General features: G+C 44.1%; 1 protein-coding gene across 7 annotated transcripts in view; it reads left to right on the top strand.

The window, feature by feature from the left end:
* Positions 1-14876, top strand: part of Sv2b (synaptic vesicle glycoprotein 2 b) — a 194369-nt gene that overhangs the window by 3547 nt on the left and 175946 nt on the right. Inside the window, exon 1 of one of the 7 annotated variants that reach the window (NM_001360574.1) lies at positions 3107-3294. The exons of the other annotated variants lie outside the window; for them this stretch is intronic. The gene's annotated coding sequence lies outside the window, so the exon portion shown is untranslated. Of the gene's footprint in view, positions 1-3106; positions 3295-14876 lie in introns of those variants that run through there. 7 annotated transcript variants of the gene reach the window in all.

Raw genomic sequence — 14876 nt, 5'->3', positions numbered from 1 at the left:
CTGTGAAATAGGATGGGGGGAGGCTGGGTCAAGGTCAGGGTGGCTGGTCATCACCCAATTCATCTCAGAAGAGAGCATTTACTTCTCATCCAAGGTCTGCCTCTCAGTTATACTCTTTAGTCTCAGAAACCTGATCTGTCTCTCTGGGCTATGTCAGAATAGCTTTGTTCCTCTGCATGCCACATTATTGATCCTCAGTGGTGGAGACAGTTTGTTCTATGGCCAGTGTATGTAAGTCCTGCAGACCCCCATTCATGACGTCCAAGCTACAGAGAGCAGAGCTGCTTAGAGACCTACCTGAAGAACTGGTCACACACTTTAAGGTTTGTCTTAAGAGAGTATAGAGTAAACCACCCTCAAACTCAGTGACCTTGAACAACTAGCATTTATTATTTTCTCTCATGTGTATGGAGTGGCCAAGAGATCTGTCTGAGTTGTACTTGGTTGATTTCTGCTGTGCCTGTTCATGTGACTTGGCTCTGTTGATGGAGAGTTTGAAAAATGGCTGCTTTGGGATGACCTGACTTGGGATGACTTGGGCTCTGACCATGCTTGTCCCTCTTCTCCCTGTATAGCTGGGGCAGGTTCACATGGCAGAGGCAGAGAATCAGGAGAAAGTGGAAGTGTATGGGTTGGGCATGTAGCTCAGTGGGTAGACTGCTTGCCTAGCATGCACAAAGGCCTCTATTTGGTCTCCATTACCATATAAACTGGGCACGGTGATACAGGTATGAAATCTCAGCAGTTAAGAGATGGAGGCAGGGTATCAGAAATACCAAGTCATCCTTTGCTACATAGCAATTTCAAGGCCAACCTCAACTATGTAAGATCTTGTCTAGAAAAATAGAAGAGAAAAAGGAGGAGGAGGAAGAGGAGGAGGAGAAGAAAAAGAAGGAAAGAAAAAAGGAAAGAAGATGAAAGTGTGCATGGTCTCTCTAAGTCTAAACTTATATAGCTGACGTACCATTCTTGATCCCCATTTATTAACAAAAGCACTATACAAGGAAGCCCATGTGAAGGTGTAAAGAAATAAATTTCACTTCTTCAGTTGATCTTAGCCAAAAAGACCGAGGAGCGATTATATTCAGTATTGCAAAGAGCAGGGTACAGTGAGGGGAAGAATTTGGAATGTGTGGTTCTTAATACATTAAGTTCCCTTGTGCATGGAGGGGAGAAGTGTTCAGGAGCCCCTAGCTGAGGAGCTATTGACAGTTGACAGTTTTCTTTAAGGGTGTGGTTCCCATAGGTCATCTGTGCTCTAGTGGACGGCCCTGCACCAGAAATCACATGGGCAGCACACATTGGACTCAAAAGATAGAGAAACACACACACACACACACACACACACACACACACACACGCGCACACACACAGAGAGAGAGAGAGAGAGAGAGAGAGAGAGAGAGAGAGAGAGAGGGAGAGAGAGAGAGAGAGAGAGAGAGAGAGAGAGAGAGAGAGAGAGAATGAAGTAGGGAGGGATTGGGTATAGGCATTGGAACTGAGTAGTTAGGGGAAGAGTCAGGGGTGAATATAATCAAGATACATTGTATGCATGGATGTAAGTCTCAAGGAATTAACAAAAATACATTAAAAACTAAGTTCCTGTGGCTAGATCTCCTTTCTCTATTGACTCAGTTTGGATGGATAATGCTTATGGACTGTCTTTTTTTCCCCATATTTATATGCATCTTTAGACAGTCATTCACTAAATCTTGATTGAGTGGTTTTTAGTTCCAGGAATGTCATAGGCAGGACATGCATCAGTTGAGCATAGTGCAAGTTCTACCTCATGAAACATCCATTCCAGTCAGGGAGGCATATCTATAAATAAATACACGAGTATGTGTATGCTGGGCTAGGCAGTGAAGGAACACCGAACAGGGAAAGGAGGAGGGAGATATTTGAATGGTGTTGGGAAGGCACTACAAAGTAAGGGGTGGGAATCAGGTAACTGATTGGACAGGTGTGAGAGAAACAAAAGAGTGAGCCACTATAGACTGTTCAAAGCAAGGCAAACGAATGCAGAGGTCCTGAAGCAACAGAGTGCTGGAACATTTCAGGGACGGGAAGTAGGACTCTGTAGAAAGGACAAGATGAGAAACAGCCAGCACAATAGTTGATGGTATCAGCGGAGTATCCTGAAGTCAGACAGTTCAGGGCTTCGAGTGGACTTGGGCTTTGACAGAGATGGAAAGTCCCTGGACATTTCTGAGTACGGGCTGCTTTATCTGATCTATGTTCCATGGTGACCGCTAGAGCTTTAGAGCTTAGGCTAAGGAATTCAGTCAGGGTGCAACCTCTGTGATAAGAGATAGAGATGTGGGAAGAGAGGATGGTGGTCTAGATCAGATGGGATGGGGGTTGTGATGCTGAAAAGCAATCAAGTTCTGCATATATCTGGTGGTAGAGCAGACACGATCTCTAATGAGTTACACTTTGGGTGCGAGAAAGGAGGATTCATTATTTTGAGGTAAGGGACAGGATAGATTAGCCATTCCTGCTATTGAATATGAGCCGCTGGATAGTCAGTGGAGAAGTCACGTTCACAAATGTATCAAGAGTTCAGAGAAGAAGCCCAGGACGGGGACTTAAGTTCCAATCACGCCAGCAAGGTCTGCATTTGTCCCCTCAGTGAGCTGAGTCACTGTTATGTGGCCAGGGTCCAGATTCTGCCAGCATGTGCTCAGTGACTGTCTGTGGGGTGACTGAAAAGAACAGTTTCACTAGAGGTAACTGTAGGCTTGTTCTGCTGGGCCTTGAAGTATAACTCTGAAGAGATCTCTCTTCTTCTCAAGGTTTCATGGGAGACTTAACTGTAGAACTTGGGGAGTGAAAACAGGCTTTAAATGTGAGGGTTTCAATTGCTTATGTCTTATAGAAAGAAACACGGATCAACAAGGCTGGAAAGAGAAACACGTGGAAACCAAAAAATAGCTCAGACTTAAAAAAAAAAAATAAGGAGAAAAAAAATTCCTCCAGGGAGAAGTGGCTGAAATTCAGGGGTGTGATGTTCTTGGATTATTATTGTACTGCTTTTAATTTGAGATGAAGCAGAAGCAGCAAGGAAGAATTTTGGAAGGAGGAGAAAGTTATTTAAGTCAGCTTATGCTGAGTGAAAGCATGTCACCAGCTTACTTGAAAAATCCCACTTCTACAGTATCTAGCACAATGTGTTTCTGTTTATAAAAGGAGAGACATAGGCAGTCTTTATTATTGGAAAATGAGAAGGTTGGAAGGGGATCTATCCCAGGCTATGTGCTTCTCAGTGACTACTCAGAGACCAGCTGATTTGGGGTGAGCATCAATTTTGTTTGTAATATCTATGGTAGGAGGACTGGAATAAGAAAAAGTAGGTACTGTAATTGAAAGTGATTGTGTGTGTGTGTGTGTGTGTGTGTGTGTGTGTGTGTGTGTGTGAGAGAGAGAGAGAGAGAGAGAGAGAGAGAGAGAGAGAGAGAGAGAGAGAGAATATGGTAAAGAAAGAATGGAAACCTATGGTTTAGTTTTAGTTTATGTGAGAATAATTGCCATTACCCTCTTAATCAGAGCACCCCTGGTTACTCTAAGAGATCTTCAACAAGGTTGAGATTCTCTCATAGAGAGCATGAGAATGGTCATTTGACCCTCATCTGATGTTCTAGCCACCCAGTTCTGTACCATGTCTTTTCCATTGTATGCACTTTGCCCCAGCTGTGCATGATCTTATGGTCTTAGGATGCAGAGGTTGGAGATATTAAGATGGAGAGATGTTGAGGTCTGTGCTCTGAGGTTGGCACATTGACTGAATAGGTGAACACCATCTATATAGCCATGGGAAGTCATTATTCATGTTGAGGTGAGACCTTTAGTGATGTGGTTGTTTTGGAGTCTCCTATTCTCCTTTCAGTAATCTTTCACCTATGCTTTTCTGTATGTAAGCCTCATAAATTTATTTGTTCACCATGTTCAACTTGGGGGCCTCGTCAGGGAGAGCGGACTTTGTTTATATCTCTAGGGAAAATTCACACAACACCCTCAAAGTTTCCTTTGCCTTGCCTTCTGGTGTGATAGAAATGAGGTGTTGGAACCTTTAAGAGGTGGAGCTTATGCAAGGTAATTAGCTCACAGGGCCATTGTCCTCCAAAGGCATTAGTGTTGGCTTCATGGAGTAACGTAACTCTCATAGGAACAGGCCTTATAAAGCAAGGCCCCTTTCACATGTCTGGTCTTTCGCCTGCTTCTCTGACATGTTGGAGTTCACCAGAAGGTGACCAAATGGTGTCACCCAATCATGGACTTTAGGCTTCCCAAACCACATGCCACGTCAATAGCTCTTCATAAAGTTCCCTGCTTCAGGGATTTTGTTATAGCAGTACAAAATAGACAAATATAAACTCAGAAAAACTAGTAAGTACATCTTATACTTAAATTAGGGAGTTTTTGATGAAGTAACGGGTTTGGCATTAGACTGAGCTGAATTTGAACTCCGGCTTTGCTACTTTCAAGTTGTGAAAACTTGAGCAAGTCATTTAATTTCTGTGGGGCTTTGTTTTTCTCAGTTATCAATTGATGAGGATATGAGGGTGATGGTGATGATGACGATGATTGTGAAGGTGACAGTGATAGTGACAATAACATTGATGATGATGATGACAAGAGGAATAATAAATGTCCAAGGGCTCTGTAGTTCTCGCCTCACTCTCTGATTCAGAGTTGTGTTGAACTCAGTGTTAGCTAGAGCATCCCCATATCAGCTGGAGGGAGACCCAAGAACTCACATGTGACATTAGCAGTGATGTCTAGGTGTTTTGGATGAGGCCTCTAGTGTTCAACATTAGAGAGCTGAATAATAATGACCCTGTAGGCTGGAAATGGCCCACATGACTCTGAGGGAGATCAGTCTGTCTTCTGTTATAAGCCAGCTAGTCCTGCAGCATGGCATAGTGTGTTGGCATTTCCTGATGGAAATCTCTCAGTCACCTGGAGTATATAGACACTGATTTTCTTGTTGGAGTTCCTTGGGGGCTGTTCCCATAAAATCTTCTGCATGGTATTATTGTACTTGGAGGTTCTCTTTCTCCTCAGTGCAGACACACATGTGCACAGTGTGTGGGTACAGATATACCTATGAGCATTCACCACTGTCCTTGTTCTCCTGGATGAGGGTTGTCGTGTTTGCTCCATATTGGCTTGGTCAGGAAATACACAGTGATGACTTGGTCATTAGCACGTCACAGGTTCGTGGTCTTTGTCCTCCTGTCTTTTGTCTTTCGGCCTTGTGCCTTTGGAGGCAACCTGTTTGTTACAGGGATTCTACTGTGCCTGCCACCAGTTCTTGTGCACACAACCTCTTCAGCCTGCATAATGTCATGGTGACTGCTTAATGCCTCAGAACTTAGTGTCTTTTAGGACACTACATCTTTCCTCCTGCATCCCCGTTAGGGATGGGAAAGCATGAGGCTCAGAGACACGAGTATCTTTACCCAACAGCGTTTCCATTTCCATCAGCTCGGCATAGCTATAGGACAAGGTGGTTTTTCCAGACTTGTAGCCTCAAAGCTCAGGTGTCCAGTGGGTGAAACAGACTGTACATTGTGGGAACTGGGTGCTCTCTCTGTTGTCATCCTTGTGTGGTTAGCAAGTTCAGGAACCTCCAGGCTTCCTGAACTCCTGTAGGTAGGAGGGCATCACAATTCTGATCTTTCCATGGTGGAAGCTGCAAAAGAATCTGCTAAGGAGAAGGAAGAGAAGCTGCTCAGGGTAATGGAGCTGTTCAGTATTACTTGCAGGTGGGCTGGTTTTGCTTTAGGGAAAAGTTAGGCAGATTCCTTTTCAGGTCTGGGACATGTCCAAGGGAGTAAAAGGCCTGCGATGAATTAGATCTTAATGTCCCAAAGCTGAAGGGAGGTTAGAAAGCAAGGAATCTACACTCCTCATCTGGCCTTGGGGAAGAAAATAACTTACCTAAGACCTTACAGTAAGTAATGTGTATATATATATAACCGGAGTCGTCCTCAGTGGGGCTGTAGAAACACAAGCATCTATGAAAGGTGAAGAGAGAACAGGAAAATGGGGCCTGGGTTCACTTCATCATTAGATCCAGAAACCATCTTAGGAGCGTTCCAGCGTCCCAGGCTGGGTGGGTCCTTCAGTAGCTTCCTTTGAATACTTAGTATTCTGGGACTCTCCTGGCTGTGCCCCAGAGTCTGGGTCCAGTGAAGGTTACTCCTGTCGTCTTTCCTGCTTTGCCCGAGGCCTCTGCTCTATTGGCAAGACACAGAAGCTGACTTTTGCTTGATCTGGGATGTAGCAGATGGCATAGACATGGGGAGCCTTGCTGGAGTACAGCCTAGGTCTGAGGGAGAGGAAAAAGTGGTATGTTCTAGGTAGAGTTCTGGGTCTGGGTGATGGAGGAGGAGAGGACACAGCAGTGCCAGGAGCTCCTGATCTGAACCCTGGAGGACTCAGGGACATTGCACTGCTATCCCTGGGATGATATATTGAGATGACTCAGACCCAGGGAACCTAGGTTTCCATCTGGGCTCTGCTTCTTATTCATATAGTAAGTCATGTGGCAGCCTTGAGCCTCAGTCTTTCAATCAGAAAAATAGGAATAATGGTGGACTTACCTGCCCTGTAGAACACGGGGAAGAAGGTGTGAGTTCATTCGTACGGAGGTCTAGAGAAGGCCTTACTGCTTCATGAGTGCACACAAAGGAGTTTCCCCGGAAGTTCTTCTAGTTTCAAAGTCATTGCTGTGTGTGTGTCAAGTAGGAAAAAACTCAAGGGCCACTGTACCATGCAGAATAACTCAGTTTTCTGTCCCTCAAAAATGGCCCTTTGAATCCTTAGCTCTCCAGCCACAGGTTTGGCTATGTGCGACCTGAGTGGTTCACGAGTTTAATTTGGCCTTGATCACAGACAGCCATTCAGAGAGGAAGCAATAGCCCTGACCAAGCATGGTGGCTCATTTGGTGAAGCGTTAAGTCAAAGATCCTGGAAAATACTTAACAAAGAAAAAGAAGCTCCTAGAACATCACTGCCCGGGATGGGTGATATGGAAATACCCAGGTGCTCTGTTTGGAGCAGTGTGGGAGAGGGGCGAGCTTCATCAGTGCCTCCCAGAACACTGACCTTTAAAAAGGACGTGCTGATTCATAAGTTTATAGTGGGGCCTGACTGTTCTGTATTCTAGAGAGGCAAGGACTAGCACCGGGTGGGTTTATTTCCCAACCACCTGGATTGTGTGGTTCTCCCCATGCTGTCTGAATCCTTACCAATTGGGGGCTTGAGCTTGCTCTCTTTCTCTCAGACAGTTTAATTATACTGAAACCACATTATAGGCATCCAGGAAACCAGGAAGAGGAAAGGCCATCCATAACTCCCATTGTACAGCTAAGCACACTGCATTCATTTCTCTACTCAGAACTAACCATATTGACTATTTGCTTCTGGAGCCTGTGACAAATACTGGCAAATTGGTCATCAGAAACCTTTCCTTCCATATCCTGACTATGCAGACTGCATCTTCCAGCATCACTTCAGGTGGGCGTGGCCACCTTATAGTTCTTTTGTTGGATTGAGAATGGACATGAGAATGGCTGGACCACTGATTGGCCCTGGAAAGGGCTGAGTCAAGTTAAACAGTTGACATCACCCACTGACACCTTTGTCATGACTAGTATGATTGCCACCAGCACAGAGTCTGGAGCTTCATAAACAAGTTTTTTGCAAGCTTATGGCCATACATGGCAGAAAAGTCCTACTATGTTTCTTCTTCACACAGAGATTAAAAAAAAAGTTACAGCTGAGATCACTCAGGCTTCCTGCTCTTTAGAAATGCTTTAAATTTAAATAAGGACATAATTAAGGCCTGGGAATATGGCCCAGCAGTTAAGAACACTGTTTTCTGTTCCAGTGTATCTAGGTTCAGTTCCCAGCACCCACATGGCAGCTCACAACTGTCTGAAACTCCAGTTCCAGGGTCTTTCTAGATATTCTGAGAGTACATATACCCTCTCAAGAGACCAAAATCCAGCACCCCCTTTTCTTTCTCTCACTGTTTCTCCTACAAAATGTTGGGAATGTTCTAGAATTTTCTATCATTTTGAAATCAAGAGCCTTTCCATGATACTTACTGGCTACATAACCTCATGCCCAACCTTTAACTGCTCAGTCTCAGTTTTCCCACTTGTGGACTGGCCACTGTAAGATCTGCTTCCTGGGCTTGTGGGAGAACCCTGAAGGAGATGATGGTATGGAGTACCGAGTGATGCACACAGCTTACAACAGGAGCATTCCCATTGGTTTCAGAGTTGAGACTGCCATCTTGGCTGCTTTCTTAGGTCAGATGTCTGACGTGGTTGCTGGCACATGGTGCATGTATGCTTTATTTATTTAGTGCTAGACATGGAGAACCTTGAGTGTGTGTGTTTCAAAGGAGGATCAATGAACTCTGGGTTGGAGAATTTAGGAAGGCAGTGGAGGGACAAGGAGAAGATCCTGACAATCTCACCCCTTAGCTTTTAGGAGCTGATTAAACTATGAGTTTACTAACAGCCAAGAGAGAAAGAACATAAGATGAGAAGCCAGTTTGAGAGAAGGCGGGGTGTATTCTGTGTCTCATGTGTTCTTGGGGTCGCTCTATATTTGGATGGTGACTGTCTTAGCTGAGGTTAATCCTCTTTGTTCCAGTCATCAGCCAAGGGATTAACTGCTTTAAACTCAAAGCTTTAGTGGCCCCACAATGTGAGCTTTGTTTTGCCGATGCCCGAGATTCAGGGGGTCAATTTCTGCTGAGCTAACACACAAGGCCCCTTTGTGGGCATTGGTCCTAGTTCCTTCGTGCTAGGGAGAAAGAGACGGAGGGGCTAAGAGGGGAAGTGATTTACTACTCCTGGGCAGATTTACGACCCAGAATTCCTGGCTTGAAATTCTCTACTTTGTACTGCCCTGGACTTCTGTGAAGGAGTTAGGTCAAGAACCATTGCTGAGTGAGCAGAGCAGTGACTCTATGGGAAGAGCCTTCACTGGTGTGAATCCCTTACTGTGTTCTAGCAACGTCTCAGTATGTCGATGAACAATCTAGGCGGCTGCCTCACTAATAGATAAGCTGTTTGGAAGCACACAGAAGGGACAACCTCCACCATGATTTTTTTTTTCTAGGTTTGTTGTGATTAAGATTCATCTCTGGGCTAAGAAAACTCTGCCTGGCCTAGTTGGGACCCACACCTACACCAAAATGTCAAAATGTGAAAAGCCCAAATTGCCTGTGGTGAGAATAGGGGGGGACGTTCTTCAAAGGAAGCTACCTAAGAAGAGCACATGGTTGCTAGGTAGGCAAACCCCACAGATATTTGCCACACTGAGCAGACTCCTTCAGCTGCAGTAAAGTTCATGGAACATTAGCTTCGTGGGAGAGCATCGTAGCCTTCCAGAGTCTGGCCATTTTCTCCAGCTCTCCTCCATTACTTAGGAGCTGAAGTGTTCACAGCTATCTTGCTTACTCTAGGATTGCATTAAAAAACTAAAATGCACAGAAGCAAAAAAAAATGCAGATTTCCTCCCTAAATTCCTTTACCTGTATTATGTATGTACATTGTATGCATGTATGTATGTACATATGTTTGTTTGTATGTATTTACTGTTTATTGATGGCCCATTGTGCCAGATGCTGGAATTAGTGGCAGGCAGAGAAGATGTGATCCCTGTTCTGAGGGGGTATATCACAGCTTAGTAAGTTGTAAGGCATCTTTGCCTATGTATATAAAACACACACAAACATTCTTAATATTAATTGTTTATCCTGTTGTTCAGTATGGCAAGCTTATTTATAACTAGATGCTTGATTACTATGCATCAGGGTGCTGACCCCACTCAAAGGAAGAGGAGTGTCTGCATCACACTGAGTTACTTGGCGGATGAGCATGACTTTGCACATTCTCCCTGGACGTAAGAGTACATTGGCAATGGAAGAGTAAAACTCCATCCTGGGACCATGCTGCTTGCCACTCTGTCCCTCTGAGGCTGGGAGAGTGGGTGGCCCTCATTTGTGCTGCTTCTGTTTGCAGGCTGTGAATGGGAGCTGGCACTGCAGGCTGCTTTGTTGTTGTGCGGTGATGTTTGAACACGGGGCAGCATATTGCTTTGCTATTATCAATTTATTTGTGTAATCCCAGCAGCTGGCAGTGGTATAATAACTTTCAAGTGAGAAAAAAAAAACCCTATTTGCTTAGAGAGAATAAAAATAGACAGAGAATGAGGTATGTCACAGATGACAGAATTCACAACGGCAGGATTTTTCTGTGGTTAGAATTCCCAGTGGGGTTTTCAAAGTGCAGAGAAGGGTCATGCTTTTGGAAGGGAAGCCTGTCTTGTCTTCTTTGCATGCACCAACAGAGCTAGAAAAATGGCTTTAGCTCTTGGGATTTGCTCAGGCTGTTGCTGGTGGGGACAAGCAGCCCTGCCTGAGACTGAATCCAGTAGAGTACAGACTTGGGTAGTAAAGTGCCATCCTTTGCCCTTTCCACCTCGTTGTTCTTCCCCTATGGTATGATGTGTTGAGTCTTCAGAAATATGGCCTTATTATCAACTAGTCCTGATGGGCAGCCAGAAGCAATGTCAGAAGCCTATATTAATTTAGAGACCTCTGGGGTCTTACTGACCAACAATTCAGAGGGAGGGGCCCCATGCCTACCACTGGGATTCTTGTTCAACAATCTGTGGCTTTTGGGAGGAGAATTATCCACCTGTGCAGGGTGCTTAACTTCAAGCTTCCTTTTGTTAAATTATGCTTTTAATTAGCTCTCCATATGGGTTTCAGACATCTGAAGCTTTGGCTAACTCTCCCAATCCCTCTCCTTTCCCTATGCCTGTTTAAATCTTCCCACCTCCAGAGACCTCTCTCCCTATAGTGATATCACATGTGCTATCTTCCCTCCCTTAAGAACCTCATTTAATCTTCTTTTTCTAGTTTTCTTGCCACCATATACACTCCAAATTAAACACACAAATCTGAAAATGTGACAGGAGGATTTACATTTGAGAGAGAACATTTTTTATTATTGTTGTTGTTTTGCTGAGTCTGTGTTAGCTCACTTAATATTTTCCATATATATATATATATATGTGGGAGATATATATATATATATATCTCCCACATATTTTATGCTTTTGTTATTTATGGCTGAGTATCATTTCATTGTGTACATAGAGAACACATTTTCTTTTGAAAAACTTTTTATTGATTCTTTGTGAATTTCACATCCTTCACCCCAACCCCACTCACCTCCTTGTCTCTTCCTATGCGCTCTTTGCCCTTGCTACCTCCCCACCAAAAGAAAAAATATCCTCCTTGTGGAATCTGTAGTGTGTGACAACAGTGTGTCCCACACCATATCTGTTTGTCCACACTTCTTTACTTGCAAATATTCATTGCAATGAGTCACTGGTCTGGTTCAAGACCTCTGTTTCTGCTACACCATCAATACAGGATCCTCACTGAGATTCCTATTGGATACCCTGCTGTTGCCCTGTGTCATGGAGATCCTGCAGCTTTGGATCTGTAGGACCAGCCCCTTCACACACTCCAGCAGTTCATAGAAAAACCCATTTTCTTTATCCATTTGTGCTGGCTAGACACAAACTAGAGTTGTCTGAGATGAGAGATTCTCAATCTAGGAATTACCGACATCAGACTGGCCCGTGGCATGTCTGTGGGGCATGTTATTGATTATTGAGCTGGGCACGCTCAGCCTACTGTGAGCGGTGCTGTCTCTAGGCAAGTGGGCCTGAGTTGTATAAGAAACCAAGCTGAACATGCCGTGGGGAGGAAGCAATACACAGTGCACCTCTGTGGTCTCTGCTTTTGTTCCTCCTGGCTCCTGTTGTGACGTTCTGCTTTGGCTCCCCTCAGTGATGGACCGTGAAGCCTAAGGCAAAGCAAGCCTTTTCCTCTCCACATTGGTTTCAAGCCGTCTTTTAATACAGTGATGAAGAGCTTACTAAGCTTACTAAGCCATTCATTCATCTGTTGATGGACAGTTTGGCTGGTTCCATCTCCAGTGCTGTGGCAATGACCACACATCAACAAATGCTCTGGGGTAGGATACAGAGTCACTCTACTTTGTCTGCCTCTGAGATTCCTTTAAGATTTTTTTAAGAGATAGCAAAACTGGTCCTGGTGCACCCAGGTCTCTGTAAGAACAGGGCTCTCAAGGGAAGGTTGATTCTTTGGCATCTTCACCTATAGCAAGTCCTTGCTCAAGGATACAGATGCTTTGCTGCACAAAGCCTGGCGATGGGCCTGTGAGAGAGTCCCTCGTAGACATTGCAGGTACTTCTAGGAAGGGAGTCAGGACAATGACTTGTCCTTGGAAGCCTGCTGATCTGTAATAATATAAGAATAAAATGACTACTCAAAAGAGGTCTTGACATTGGACTTGCAAACTTTATATGCCCCAACACAGGGAAATGCCAGGGCCAAAAAGTGGGAGTGGGTGGGTAGGGGAGTGGGGAGGGGAGGGTATGGGGGACTTTTGAGATAGCATTGGAAATGTAAATGAGGAAAATACCTAATAAAAATATTAAAGAAAAGAGGTCTTGGCATGTCCCCTGACTTTGGACCATGAAGACATAGAGTGTACATTTAGCTTGAAAATTGTTGTGGACAGATAGCTTAATGGAGAGTCCATACCCACAGGGGAAGATGGGTAATAGTGCTAAATAAATTGTTTCTTTTGGCTTCGATGAGGGCTTGAGAAGTGCAAGGAAAAAGCCTAATAGTTAGGGTAGGAGCAGAAGCCCTAGGAATGCTTCAACAGTAGCTGAATCCTAAAGAGGGGACTTGTCTAACCTTAGCTGAGATGCTCATAGGCACTGAAGAGGGCCAGCACAGTGTGGCCCTAGGAAAACTACCTACAGACAAGCCATCAGCATCAGAGAGCCAGTGTAAGTAACAACAATACCAGAAAGGAACTTCTCCCTGTTACAATTATAATTATTATTGTTACTGGTATATTTCACTTAGTTTTCAAGTGGGAATGTGATGCTAAATCTACCTCCTCTACCTCTGGCTTTTCTTCATGGCTCTGTCTTGCTCCCCTTTAGCCCTGTGTGGAGCCTTATATTATTTTATATACTGGTTAATGAGCTGTCTGCACAAAGGCAGGACCTGGGGGTGTGGGCGTGCTGACTGATCTGCTCGGGGATCCTGGCTCTTATTCTTAATCCACAGCTTCTGTCTGGCTTGTAGCAGATGGAATCCCCTGCAGGATGCTCAGGCCAGTTGCTCTACTTTTTAGAACAAGGTAGAGACCAAAATACATAAATAAAATGCAGGCAGGGAGCCTATCTTTGCAATGAACAAAAGGTTGACATTTCTGGGAGAGCAAGCTTTCCCCAGTGGTAAGAGCTGTCTTTCTAAAGATAAATCCTTTTCTAATTTGACAATCTCTCAGCCTTTGAGAGGAGATTAGATGGCTAACGTGGATGAAGAAATAAATTAAGATGTATCTAAGGCACTTCACAGCTATGGTGAGCAATTTACTTGTTCTCATGCTTAGGTCTAAGCTGCCCAGTGACCTGCCTGGATTTAGCAAATGACTAACCCAACTTCTGGCTCTGGTAATTATAAACTGATGGACCTTCCCTGAAGTGATCTATCCCAGTTTTTGTGTTGGTAAGGGATTAGGAAATGACCCATGTTTATTGGTGAAGTCAGTGAGGATTCCAGTTCTCTACCCAGGTAGCTGCTTTCTTTATGATGATTATTTCTATGACTGGAAAAATATTTGTTGTGGAAGCAGATTTGGTAAGTGGGAAACCTTGAGACACAGGTCTCCATTTGTGCTGTTAAGTGGCTTTCTGAAAAGCTCATTCCAACGGATGGCCGGTGATGGGAGGGCTGCTCCCCTCACACTCTCATGTTCACAGCGACTATGATCATGAAAGTGAGCACCTGAAATTTAAAGAGGCAAAGCCATACTCTGCTGAAGTGCACAGGTCCCAGTTCTGTCAGAAATCTCTTCTCCCCACCACTCCCGTCCCCACTGCTCCTGACTCAGAAACCCATTCGCTGATTGAGTATTCCCAATGGGGACATCTGAAGTTTGAAATCCTGTAAAACTGAAAGCTCTTTGAGTCCCAACATGACACCTTAGGTGGAAAATTTCATGTCTGTGTGTGTGCTTTCTGTGTGCTTAATGTGGGCTTTATGTGTGACAGGATGTAATAAAAAGTACAGGTGTGCTAAGATTACTGTATGAAATTGCCTTTAGGCTGTGTGTACATGGTACATATAACTGGATTTTGTGTTTAGGCTTGGGCCCCTTCCCAAAGGCATACTATTATATATATGCAAATAGTAAAACATCTGAAAAAAACACTAGAACTCTAAAATAGTTTATTATTACCACTATTATTATTATTATTAATTATTATTATTTTGGTTTCTCTGTGTAGCCTTGGCTGTCCTTGAATTCACTCTGTAAACCAGGCTAGCCTCAAATTCAGAGATCTGCCTGCCTCTGACTCCTAAGTTTTGAGGTTAAAGGAGTGCACCACCAAACCTGACTTTTGAAATAGTTCTTGTGGAGAAGGGATATTCTCCAACCTCTATTTATGTTAATATTTTAAAAGTAAAGTGTTGTTGACTTCTGTTGACTTCAGGAGTCTGGTCTGAAGACTATTTTCAATGTTTTTTCCTAAGACTTCCCTCTGCTGTGTTCTATCTGCCCTCTCTTGTCTTGTTGATAAATGTCTCATAAATTGAAGGTGTTGTAGATGCAGGTCAGACGAGCAGAGGCAGGCTCAGAATAAGGGCTTATAAAAAAATCCCTTCCTGCCCTCCGAGAACAGTTAGATGCTGCTGCTCACAAATGGGGATCCCAAATGGCCTC

This window comes from Mus musculus, chromosome 7, assembly GCF_000001635.26.
Source record: "Mus musculus strain C57BL/6J chromosome 7, GRCm38.p6 C57BL/6J".
Taxonomy (NCBI): Eukaryota; Metazoa; Chordata; class Mammalia; order Rodentia; family Muridae; genus Mus; species Mus musculus.
Note: the sequence above shows the minus strand (reverse complement) of the source record. Positions and strands in the feature narration are given on the sequence as shown.